Raw genomic sequence first — 13014 nt, 5'->3', positions numbered from 1 at the left:
CAAGACGCATGGCAATGGATGTTCAAAACATTAGCAGGTTTATTTCTATTGCAGCCACCACACTAGCCGTCATTATTTCCAATCAAAAGTGGCGTAGGTGTGTCATGCAAGTGATAATGGAAAGGCAAGCCCCTTATACGTGGGAGCGGCCACGTATGAGGGATTTCTGGGAGGTGATAGTCCATGATTTCACAGAGGAATTGTGGATTCAAAACTTGCGGATGATCCTCTCAACTTTTGAAGAGTTATGCGATGCAGTAACACCTCTTGTTGAGCCTGCTGCATCATGAGGGAGCCAGTTCCTACCGACAAGTGCGCAACCTTACCATCATGTGACCTAAAATAGCAAAAAAAAAAAAGTATTTCCATTGCAGTTTTGCAAAATATGGCTTTTTCGAATTGCTTGAATTACTACCTCATGCAAGTGTAAAAACTTTTTTGTGATAAATGGGATTTTTTCCCATTTTATATTCAGAATTTCAATTTGCGCATTTTGAAGGTTAATGGAAACCAGCCGTGTCATGATTGGTTCTTTTCATTTCTTTGGTTAAATGAAATTGTACCTATCATAGTAATTGCTGAGATCTGGGAATGTAGTGATATAGCCCTAATGAGGTCAGGCAGTGCTTAATATGATGTAATTTTATTTTATTTAGACTGGGACAGTGCACAATGAAATTATATAAAACAAGGAGAGCTTGCATAACATAAATATATGTTACATAACTGTTTTCCATCTGGTAGGTTAACCAGATTATGTGAATAACTTAATTTGAAGGTAAAACTGAACATGGGCACCCCTCTATATCAGTTATTATCCCGCGTTGCACAGGTAAAGTGTTAGTGAGCACGATTATGGTAAGGACAGAGGGCCGGAGTTGAAATATGAAGTCAGTCTGTAAGCTATAATGGATATTTAAAATGGACAGTTTGGGTAATAATGTTATTGTGTGTAAGCCAAATCAACTAAAATTCAGCCAAACACGCTAAGCTGGGGCTTTGTAAGGCTGGCACCGTTTTTGTCACTTTCAACAAAAATTTTGGAAAGATCCAAACCAATGACGTTTTAGTTAATGTCTCAGTGCTCACAGTCCCTGAGCCCAGTCATTCCTACTGAAGACACAAATCTTAAAAAACTCAAGTAACATAAATATACTGTATAGCCTCATATTTTAAAAAGGCTACATCATTTTCTGAAACTGCAGGTTGCTGTAGTTTTTAGCAAACGTTACTCAAATAGGAGTAAATAGTGCATTTGTTGGGGACTATTTTCAGCTGTGTATTATTACACATTTGGTGCTCTGGTGAGTATTTAGGGCAGCAGGACGGTGAATGTGGGATTGACTTAAAATAAACTACAGTGTGTGTGTGTTCATGGCAATAAAGGAACATGTCAGCCACTGCAACAATGTGGATCACTGACAGTTTTTGGGCAACAATGTAATGTTATGGCAGAGGGACTTTGGGCACATAGACAGTATTTGTTAAAAGGATACACTCATTGATTATTAGTAATGAAACATTTTTTGTATGATCACCTGCCTGCTTCTGTTTCCTGCTCTTCTGGATTTTTTTGTTTTGTTTTTAGTGACAAGTTCATAAATCTCAGCATTTACAGTAACTTAGTGTCCAGGTTGTTATTGATAGGAATACTTCTAATAGGGGCAACCAAATGGGGTCACTGAAAATCTTGGGATGGCACACCAAAAGCAAAAGTCATGACTAAATTTCAGGAATTTAGTCATACTGTGGTAGTTTACAGGTTAGTCAAAAATATATCAGTATGGAGAGTTAAGCAATCGCATACTGATATTCTTTGATTTCCTATATCGCAGTTAATGTTAGAAATTATTTGACATGCAAAGATCCAATCCTGTTTCATTGTGTTGTGTATCTGTAAAGACAGCTAACCAGTTTTATTTTGAAGTCCATTGATTAAAAAGAGCCAAAGATTGACTTGGAACAAGTTTAAAAACACCAAACAGAGGTCTCCAATTCCTGTTGATCAAGTAATGTATCAGACTCACTATGGCCGCCCTGGTCCCAATGATCCAAAACTATGCTTTATTGTTATGGTTTAAATTATGGGTGCTCAATGTTTTGATGATTGTTAGGGGTGCCAGCAAAAAAGTGCAGTTCTATGTTGTTCACCAAAATTGATCATTTTAGGGAGTGTACTTTATTAGGGTAGGGGAGTAGTGGAATCACTGGGGTGCGTGTTTTTTTTATTTCATTTTTATTTTTTTTAATATCATGACCTCCCTGAGTGACTGACTGCATGACCTTCCCTCCACCATTAATAACCACATTTCACAGATTCTGGCCATGATAAATTGTGTGATTATAAATGTTTTTTATTTTTTAAAGGAAACCTGCTTTCAAAAACATGCTACGTTCTGATGATATTTAAAATAAATACAAAATACAACCATTTAAATTTGAATGTCTGGGGCGGCCAGAAGCTCACCTGGTAGCACAGGTGCCCTATGTACAGAGGCTGTGTCATTGCCACAGTAACTGTGGGTTAGACTCCAATCTGCAGCCCTTTAATGCATTTCATCCCCTCTCTCACTGTCCTATCCGAACAAAGGCAAAAGCCAATTTTTTTTTCCTCTCCAGTGCTAAAAAAAATATCCAAAGTGCCTCCCCCATTTTGCACTTCCGCTCCCTTCTTATAAATAACAAACAGTCCCTTGGCTAACAGCACTAGATTGATGGGAGGTGCAGTTTCATGCAGTGTCCTCGTGGTGTATTTCATGTAAGCCACAGAGATTACATTGTACATTGTACTACATTGCAAAGCTTGAGAGAAATAGCACGAAATCTGAAAATTTGCTTACAGCATCAGACAGATACCTGAGTCAGATTTCCTTGGTATAAGTGGGTGTGCACAGAGGAGTTTTGACCAGAGGCCGCAGGTTCAGATCCGCAGATGCCCTTGAGCAACAGCCCACAACACAACAAGCAAAAGCTCCAGTGGAGTTGCTCAATGACCTGTGGTTGATTTGGGCAGCTCCCATGCAGGATTCTGAAGCCGAGCGTTGCTGAGAAAAGAGCAGAGAGCTCCAAGAAGCATTTCTGAGGACACAAAAATTACAAGAAAAAGCATCTAAAACGGCTCTGTTCATTTTTCACTGAAGCTGAAACTATTGCCATGCTTGATGATAAAGGTTGTGTGGTCTACAGTGTGGAGTCATGGTGAAAATATTTACTGAAAGTAGCGTGAAACTGCAGCTTGGCACAGTGCTTGACTTAAAGTAATGTAAGCATTCCTTTACAACATCCCTTTTATATCCCATCCCATTTATAGTATGTCAAAGAAGATCATTCAACACGGCAGACGCTCATATATTATGCTTCTATCCCTGGAGCAGAGTTACATGTGTCAAAATTGCCAGACAAAATAAAACATGTCAGCAGCATGTAAGCAGCATATAAAGACTCAGGACCAGATCGTCCAGAGAAAATACGTCAATACATTAAGAAAACAAGAGAGCCTTCCACAACCTGGGTGGGTTGTGGTCATATAGCTGGTACCCAGCATTGTGACAACAGCTGTGTGAGTCACTGGGAAACAGAGTGAGGGGCCACTGTGACACTTCTCCCCCCTTTACTCCTCCTGGAAAAGACCCTGGGGTCTGGATGAAGGGCCTCTGGGCTCCTTTGTGGTCACCCTTAGCTGATTCACTCTTCTGGGAAAGGAAAACTCAAAACAGCCTTGTTTCTCAATGTCTTCCTGACCCCCTCTCATTCTCTTGTGTCTTTTTATTTCTCATTGTTTCCCTCTATGCCTTGCAGACACCATGACAGGAAAGAGTTGCTGATGCTATACACTGTGCAGGCTGTACAGGATATTTTTGCATTTTCTTACTATGGTTACCGTTATTAACAAATAATCAGTTACATTTTTTTAGCACTGCCATGTAAGTGAGGCTTTAAAATGGCATTCACTTGGTTATTCATTTAGTTTAAAGCTGCTGTAAACAGTACTTTTATATTTCTAATGGCTCAGATGACTTTGACTTATATTAAAGGTGTCACCTGACTGCAGTTCCCCTTAGCTCTACAGAGCTGTTTAGTGTCTTTCAGCTCATTGTTTTGGTTTATGGCCTGTGACTTTAATGCACATTCTATCTTATGCATGTGTTTGTTGTCTGGATGTGATGGATCATGAATGAGGAAAACAGCGCATGGTGTCAACACAGTCGCCCCTTGAAAGCATTTATGGTGTTGGTTGTACACATGAAAAGTGATTGGAGTAGTTATGTGAGGGAATTAAAAGAAGAAATTTTGACAGAAAGCGAGTACAATCCCTGCAGACTTTCACAGTTCTGCACACTTGGTCACTTACTCCTTAAAGGAGCACTTGATCCACAAAATAATCATTTGTATATCAGTTTCTCACCCCATGTTATATTCAATTTGTTAGGAAAACTATGTTTTTCTTGCATGCTTCCACATTTAAAACACATCTACACATAAGTAATGCATCTGGATAAGTTTGAACTCTTCTTGTTTGTGTCTTAGAGTTTCGGTTTAGTGAAAATGTATGTTTGTACTGTACATGTTTGAAAACGTACTTGAGCATACAATTTCTTAAATGAGACTTGGATTATTCTGCATGAGTTTTGTAAGAGTTTGTAAACAGATGTTTTCATGTAGTTATGCATGTTTTGATGTAAATGCTGGACCCCTATGACTTTAAGTCATTTCTATTTTTGTCTGTTTTTGGATCCTTCGTTCACCATGGAGGCGTGCAATGAAACAAAATTTTCTTCCATGCATATCAGATTGTCTGCCAGGAAAAGTTTCCAAAGCAGCTCCACCAGATTATCCTCCTGAATTGGGGTTTTAGATGCTGTTAGATAATCTAGCAGGCACTTTGTTTTAAACTTACTGACGCTCATACTCTTGTTGCAAACATTTTATTTTGTTGCTTTACAGAAGTCGTGTGACATCTTTGAACCCAAGATGGCGAATAACTGATGCAGTGCTTAAAGTGTTTTTGCAACTGTAATTTGCAAAACTGTCTACAAACAGAGTTGTTATGGCAATGAGTTATACTTAGAGCATCATATGTGGTATACCATTATGTGTGGTAACTTTATTATGCATTTTTATGTTTCACTTTAGCTGTAATGTGGCTCAGTAGCATAAGGTCTAGTTAACACAAAAGCACGCACAGACCCTGGTGTTTTTTCAGTGTCTGCTGGAGAACCTAATACTCAGTGGTGCTTAATCATAATTCAATTAATTAAAGAGTGACCAGTATTCCCAATGCCAATGACCCTGGCAGCAACCTGCCATAAGAAAATACAGCTCCACCACATATCCCATAGCTCCACCACAAGGCCTATCTAAACCCATCGCTCGCCTGTCCTGCTGCCTCCATAATGGTGCACCAGCCACCGCAGAGGCCATCGCTTCAGCTCCAGGCCCCATAGCTCCTCCACCACACTGCCTCTGCCTGCACGGGGAATGAGGGATTAAATATAATGCTCGCATGTCAAGTCTGCGACGCAAGAGAGGGGAGCAAGGAGGAAGGAATTTGTCAGAACTCCATAAACACATACATGGATTCGGCTCCTGGTGCCAGAGCTCCGAGCGAGGAGAACTTTCCGGTGGCTCGCTGGAGCGACGGGGAGGCCGAGGGTGAGAGTAAGCAGGACTGCCGAATGAGCCCAGGGTTTACGCAGAGGCCAGCCAACCAGCAATGATACACTGCGCTGGAGGAGAAGGACACACGGGAATGGGGAGAGAAGAAAAGTGGTGGAAATGAGAGCAGAGAGGCAGAATGAAAGGGGAAGAAGAGGATAGATGGGACATGCTAAAACCCTGCAATCTGAGCTGGATATAGGTTGACGATCAAAACACCCCCCTGATATGTATGTGTGTACATACATAGTACATCCATCTAGAAATAGACTGAGATAGGATCAGGGAGGGAGACGGTAATGGAGAACGAGAAAGAGTGAAGGGGGGGGAATTAAAAAGACATGCCCACTGAAATTTTCCAGTGTCTCTGCCAGAGAACAACAAAAAAAGAGAGGTCAGTCCAGATGCCGTTCACTGACTGTTCACATGTGGTCCAACTTCCCCACAGCGGAGGGGTGGAGAGTTGACAAAGAAGAGGGGTGTCGAAGAACGAGGCTCAGTGTGGTTGGGTTATAGATGGGGGTTTGGCTTTAATCAGATTATGTGAAGCAGAACCTGGACTTCATTTGGCGAGCAGATGTTGGACAGGTGGGGAGTCAACTCTCCAGGAGGTCTGCAGGGGGCATAGCCAAGGTCACGAGGTGAAGCTACCGCGTACTTTTGAGAAGCCTCCCAGATCCAGCAGTATCAGGTCCAGTCAGGACTGAGTTATTGATCAATTAATTTGACAAGTAGAGCGGCAAGACAAAGCTGGACTCGTGGATCTTCCTCTTTAAGTCTCTGCTTTGACTCTCCTGCTCCAGATGATTGGCCGTGTTGCTCTTGGCTCAGCCGGTGGAAGAGGAGCAGCCTCCAGGCCCGGCCCTCCGCGGCCCTCTCAGCCACTGGGAGGTGAGCTCCGCAGTGGGTGTAAAATACTGTCGGGCGGATATATTTCTGCAATGAAATATGGATGTAAGCGTTGTGTGAGCGCGCACCCCGGCTGTGTACGTGAATCCGCCTAAGGTTAACTGGAGGTCAACGCTCACTTTGCCGCCACAGACTTGGCGGCACTCCAACATTGGAGAAGCAGTGGCAGGGTCTCTTTCCCGCACACTGTCCTATCCCTGTCTCTGTGCGCTCTTCCTCCCTGTCCTCTTCTTCAGTGTTGCTGTAGTTTGCGTGCAGATAACATGCAGGGAGCCATGTGGTGTGTATCTGCGCTGAGCTCTGGGCTTAGCACCGTGGGTGTGGAGAGAAATGTGGGCTCAGAGCAGGAACAGTGAAGGAAATGAAAAGCCTGACTAGTTCACAAGTGAGACAGGAGTCAGATAAGTTCAAGAAGGAAAGTTCCCCCCACACACTGATGCTGATTTGAGAAAACAGGACTGTAAAGCAGCTGTCCTAAAAACACAAAATAATGCTAAGCTGATTACTTGCAACATAAAATAACAGTAAAAATAAAAGAAATGTTTTTTTTCTTGCCAAGAGTTAAATGAAAAGCTCGATACCACTTCCACATCTGTGCGCTAAACATAAAGCTTTAGCCAGCAGCAGATTAGCTTAGTTTAGCATTAAGACTGGAAACAGCTAGCCTGGCTCTCTCTCTACACTCTCGCTAGCTCATCTCCCAGTTATAACACCTCCTATATACTTAATTAAATCTGTGCAAAACCTGCGTTGGGTAGTAAGGCACATAACCCCAATGTTTACACTGCCTGTTCAAGGCAGGAATATGGTGCCGTTATGCCACCACCTTGCTGTTCTGAATAAAAGGTACCATACCAGAAGAGGACAGAGTTACTGTGTGACCAGGACAGGACCATGGGTGGGATTGGTGGGATGTTTTGATGATGTGTTGTGTGTGTGACCCATCAAAGGAGATTTAAATAGCAGTTAGCGGCTAACTTAAAGACAAGGAACAGCAGTTGGACAGATTGGGAAAACATTGAGTTTTGGGAGCTTCTTGCCTGCAGAAGACAAGATCAACCAATATTCAACAGGAAGGTTAAATGATTGCTATTGCCATTTTAATGCCATTGTTATTTTATGTCACACCAGACACACACTGTTGTATGTAATGTCATACCTGTCACGCCTCTTTTGCTTCTGCAATGTCAGCATGTTGTCTAAAATCACACACTTGAGCAGCATGATGCCACCTTTGTTTAAAGAAAATACAAATGTGCCATAAAGAGGGGACTTCGCAGTGGCCTTATAGTGTGGTCTCTGTGTAAAAAGGGCTTCTGACAGAGCTGGCTGGCTATTATTCCTTATATGCAGTATTTGCACTCGTTTCCTTTAGCTTGTATTGTTGTGCCTGAGCATGTTTTTGGTGAACTGAGCATATCCGTTTGCAACTGATAAAAATGAACATGAGTGTCATTCGCTCTTGCGACAGCAAACAATGCTTGAGCGCAGTATTTTACAACACCCGTCATGATGCTGTTGTGTCAAAGAGAGTTTCCCCATTTATGTGCGTTTTCCCCGACCTAAATCTAAACCAAACCTTTTCCATTACACAACCACGGAGGGGGACGCTACACATTTAGACTGGAGGAAACACTATTTGATGGGATCAGAGTTAGACACAACACCTGCATGGCTGCTGCAACCAGGATTTCAGACAAAGCAGCTACACATACTATTGAAGTCAGTTCATATGACTATTTGAAGGAGTTTTATGGACAAATAAGTACAGATTCCAACAGATCTGGTCTGAAAAACAGGTCAGCCAGATTGGCAAAGAATTTAAAATAACAAATTGAGTTCAAGCATCCAACAAGTCTGAGGAAATATCTTTGAGTGAATGATGATCAGTGTTTTATTTTATTTTTAAAAAACGAAAGAAATGAACTTAGGTCATTTATTAAGGCTGTGAATTAAGTTCAAAATCCAAATTGTTAGCAAGGTGAAGTAGTTCATTTTAATCTGTCTAAACTGAACTTTGAGATTGCTCTTGTGAAGTGGAAACGTGCACAGCACTGCTAACTGACTGCCGGCTCTCTTTATACTGAGAGCCAGTGTCATGACTACATGTCCAGGCATGCCCCTGATCCAGTAGCTTCTGTAGATCAATGCCATTTCTTATTGAACATCTTTCTTTCGTCTTTTTTTTCTGAAGAAATGAAGAGTATTCTGAGTACTCTTCATATAAGACAAAAGATTTTTAAAAAAGTGATTTTAACAAATGTAAACAATAATACATTTGTGAGAATTCAAAACTGCAGCTTTAGTGAAAATTTACTAACAGCGTAGGTTCTTGATTTTGTCTATTTTATTCACCAGCACGTTCTCTTGTCTTGTTTTTTTTTGTCTGACCTCACCCTAAACCCTTAACTTGATCATGGACACTCCTATTTTAGTCAAGCTGTTACTTAATATCGATATTATTATGTATGTATGTATTGGAGGATGGGAACCTCGTGTGAGTATGTATGCATGGGACCACACAAGGTGCCAGTGCGCATCTTTGCTCATGTATTGATGTCTCTATTGATGTCTCTGACTCTCATACATGGACTGAACCAGAGGACTGTTGAGCTCTGTTACGAGGCTCGAGTTTTAGTTATTTATTTATGATATTACAAATTTGGATTTTGCATGGATTTTTTTCATGTTTCTGGAAAAGAACCTGGAAGTTCTTTGGCCGTTTTTAATGCATAAATGAGCTATAAATGTGCAGTGAGGCAGATTTTGTTACCTTTGCACATAACCAAGCTAGCTATTTTCCCACTTCCAGTCTTCATGCTAAGCTAATATAAGCTAAAAGGCTGCTGGCTGTAGCCTTTTTCCATAGACAGACATGAGAGTGGCATCGACCTTCTCATCTATCTTCAGGCAAGAAAGCAAATTACTATTTTACCCAAAGTGTCAAACTGACTGTATTGATGAATTAACTACAGCACTGGACATTTATGAGACATCTAACTGTACCACAGTATTTTGCACTTTCCCACACATAAAAGAAAAAAAGATTCAGACAAGAGGGCACATTGCATGTGAGAACACTTATGTGGAACAAGACTATTTAAGTGTGTCTCACCAAAAAAAACATTTTTTTTTGAGTGAGCCCTCATTATCAAATGGCATAAAAACCATAAAATAACATTCTTGGCAAGAAGTGCCAGACAAAAAAACCTTTTTAACTTGATAGCGGTGTGATAGTTCTCACCCTTGCCGTGCCTTTTGATGCTGCTGCCAACAACAACTGCTTATTGCAGCTCAATGTGCCAAGCAGAGATAGAGCGCAGCGTACAGAGGAGGCCGGCACGCCGCGCTGATAAGGAGGCGTCTCAGACAGAGCTGACTGGGCCACACTCAGATGAAATCTGGAGGGTTTGGCCTGCTGATAAACTGACAAGAACTTCATCATCTGTACTTTCATCCTCCTCCCCCTCCTGTTGTCAGTGACCCACATCCAACTCCAGATTCCACAACTTATTGCTGCAGAGTTATTGCTCGCTTTCTATTATGGCTCGCCAGAGGATTTAACAGGAGACTTGAGGGTGTGTTTGGAGAGCATCGACACGAGTGTGCTGAAGTATACGAGTTTGTTCCTCAGTTTTGTTGGGTTCTTGTCCTCCCTTTGAGCTCACAAAAAGTTTCCTGCCCTGTATGGTAGCTTCCCCTTCCCCTCACCCTCTCCCTCCTCCTGAGTGAGCGTCAATTATTCATAAGCCTTGGGTAGCTAACTTGAAACCGATAACCCACATGCTATTTATACTTCATTTCAAATGAACAAATACTTAACTGTGAAGTTCCAGGCAGCTTGGTCGTGTCTGTCTGCATAGCTGCTGCCGGGCACACTGAGGGGAGTTGGAGTGTGGGTATGGCCGAGCGGGCGGCTGGGTGGAGCGCGGGGGTCATCTGTCCATCGTGGAGAAAGGCTGAACCAGCAGCTGCACAGTGTGGATGAGACTACAGGACAAGACTCAGGAGATACTAAGGCTGGGAAATATTGCCTTTAAAATAATATCACAATATTTTTAGGCAGTATCATGATACACAACATATATCGCGATATTTTGAAGTCTCCCTTAAACTACTGTAAACTCCTAAAATAAAAAATATTAATTAACTACAGTTACAGTAAAGTTACATAAACTACTATTATAATAAAGTTTAAAAAATACTGTTATGTTAATTAACATAAAGTATAAAATTCAAGTACCGTTTTAGTAAAGTTAAAGAATCATAAAAAATTAAATAAATCAAAGCAGAACCCATGGTACTTTTATTTTGAAGGACCTGACTTGTCTGGCTGGAAGAATCCAATTCATATATCAGCTGTATTTACAAGACATAGTGGTGCTCTTTGGTCCCATAATGTCATGTCATTTTCTGTAACCGCTTGTCCTCGTAAGGGTCGCGGGTGGTCCCATAATGTGACTAAATAGTCACAGTCTGGAGCTCTGCAAAAGCCCTGCTTTTTGTGTGTGTGCCTGTGAGAGGCAGAGAGCTGTTAGAGAGAGAGGGACAATCAAAATGCTGCTGACTGTTTTATTCTGATTCCACACGTTCAGTATTACTTTCCAGCTCCTCCATGTCTGTGTTTCTTTTTTTTAGTGCTGTGCATTATGTAAATGCCCTTTTGGCTACGCAGATAGACGCAGTGTTATTAGAAGATGTAAACGAAATAAATGATAGAGCACAATACCAAAGGATAGAATAAAAATTTTCAGATGATATATTATCATATTACACAACCCTAGGAGATACTTTACGACCTGTGACTCTCAAGATATTGTAATTCTTTAGTATGCTAGATATAATATAATGAATTTTATTGCTCTAAATGAATGATGAAAGCTGTTTATTTAAAAAAAAATAAGAAAAAAAATCATGTTTCCTGTGTCCTGTTGGTTCCTGATGCAAAGACTTTGTAAACAGAACAAAATAAAACATGACAAAAGTAGGTCTGTTTTAAATACTAATTGAACTACTTTTACCTATTTGTAGTAACTCTCTAAATTGCAGTTTTGTAGACCACCTAAACCAAGACTAAGCTATGACCAAGGCCAAAGTGTATTGAGACTGAGACAAGACCAAGACCAGACCAGTGAGTCCCACACTGCAGGACATACTTGATCTAAAAGATGCAAATTATTGTAAAAATATCCACAGGAAACAAATAAATTCCTCTTTAACTCTTTTATTGCTATACTGTATATATGTTTGTATGTATTTTGTATACTGAGAAATGTCTTGATAAAATAATCAAAAGGCATGGCAGAGATTATTTTAGTGTGGGAATTTTGCATTGTTTTCTATGAGCAAACAGATAAAGACTAACAAACTGAAATCAGATTAACCATTTTTATTCACTACTTCTTTTTTGCACCTGCAATTCAGTAATATCCCTGTGGTTGTGGTCTTGACCACTCTTGAAATAAAATCCAGAATCCTCTTTGTCTTAGACAGAGTAAAAATACGGTCAAGTACAAGAGGAGCTTCAAAAAGTGTTCTTGAGGCCGATCTTGAGTACTATAATGCTTCTAAATTGTAGACAATTTTATTTTTATTTTTTGATATTTTTCTGGTTCTGGATCTGCCCATGGACCTGATTCAGGCAGGTGGGAGTCATCCCACCATCCTCCGGGTCAGCACCTCACTGGCTGGCAATGAAGGCTTTTTTTTTCAGTTTACAGCTAGAAGCTGCCCACCAGTGAAGCTGTTTTTGGGATACACAGATTGAGATCCCCAAGCCTTATTTTGGAAGCTTGCTTTGATAGGCCTTTATTCCCAATGGCCACAAAGCCATGACTCAGGCCGGCAGCAGTGTTTTTATTTTAGCTGTAGAATGAGTGTATTCAGGTGTACAGATCCGTTAAAGCTTGGAATTTTCTTGTTAACGATTTATCTTTTTGATTTTTAGCGATATTGCTTTTTAAAAACCACCACGTTTATGTTATTGCATCAGTTGATATGTTTACATGCACACTAATATTCCCTTATTGTTCTAAATATGACAAAATACAGAATTTGATATGGGTCATGTAAACAGCATATTCCGTTTGGATTTTCCAAATGTAGCATTTTCCGAACAAGACGTGGCATAGGTCAGTATTATTCAGGTTTTAAAAGCATTATTTGGATATGTATACAGTGTATTCAGAATGTTTATCTCAATTGGGGTTTTTTATTGCAGTTTGCGACACACAGTCTCTTGCCTGTTTATGGGCGGCTCGGTGGGTTTTCATGGATATGTTGTACACAAACCAACTCGCCAATAGATTGCAAGTCTGGATAGAAATGAATGCCCAAGAGAAAAGCCCCTATTTTTGGTCTTAAGAGGGAAACACACCTACTTTTTAACCTAATCAAAGACTAGATTATCAACAGGTTTTGGGATATGTAAAAATATCACAACACCAACCT

At 40.6% G+C, this 13014-nt stretch overlaps 1 long non-coding RNA gene across 1 annotated transcript in view; it reads left to right on the top strand.

Moving 5' to 3' along the window:
- Positions 1–13014, top strand: part of LOC148187740 (uncharacterized) — a 79070-nt gene that overhangs the window by 12051 nt on the left and 54005 nt on the right. The gene's annotated exons all lie outside the window — the stretch shown is intronic.

The sequence above is a fragment of the Plectropomus leopardus genome, chromosome 13 (assembly GCF_026936395.1).
Source record: "Plectropomus leopardus strain MGB_pleo_1.0 chromosome 13, ASM2693639v1, whole genome shotgun sequence".
In the NCBI taxonomy this organism is placed as follows: Eukaryota; Metazoa; Chordata; class Actinopteri; order Perciformes; family Serranidae; genus Plectropomus; species Plectropomus leopardus.
The sequence above is the reverse complement of the archived record's forward strand: the minus strand, read 5'-3'. Positions and strand labels throughout refer to the sequence as shown.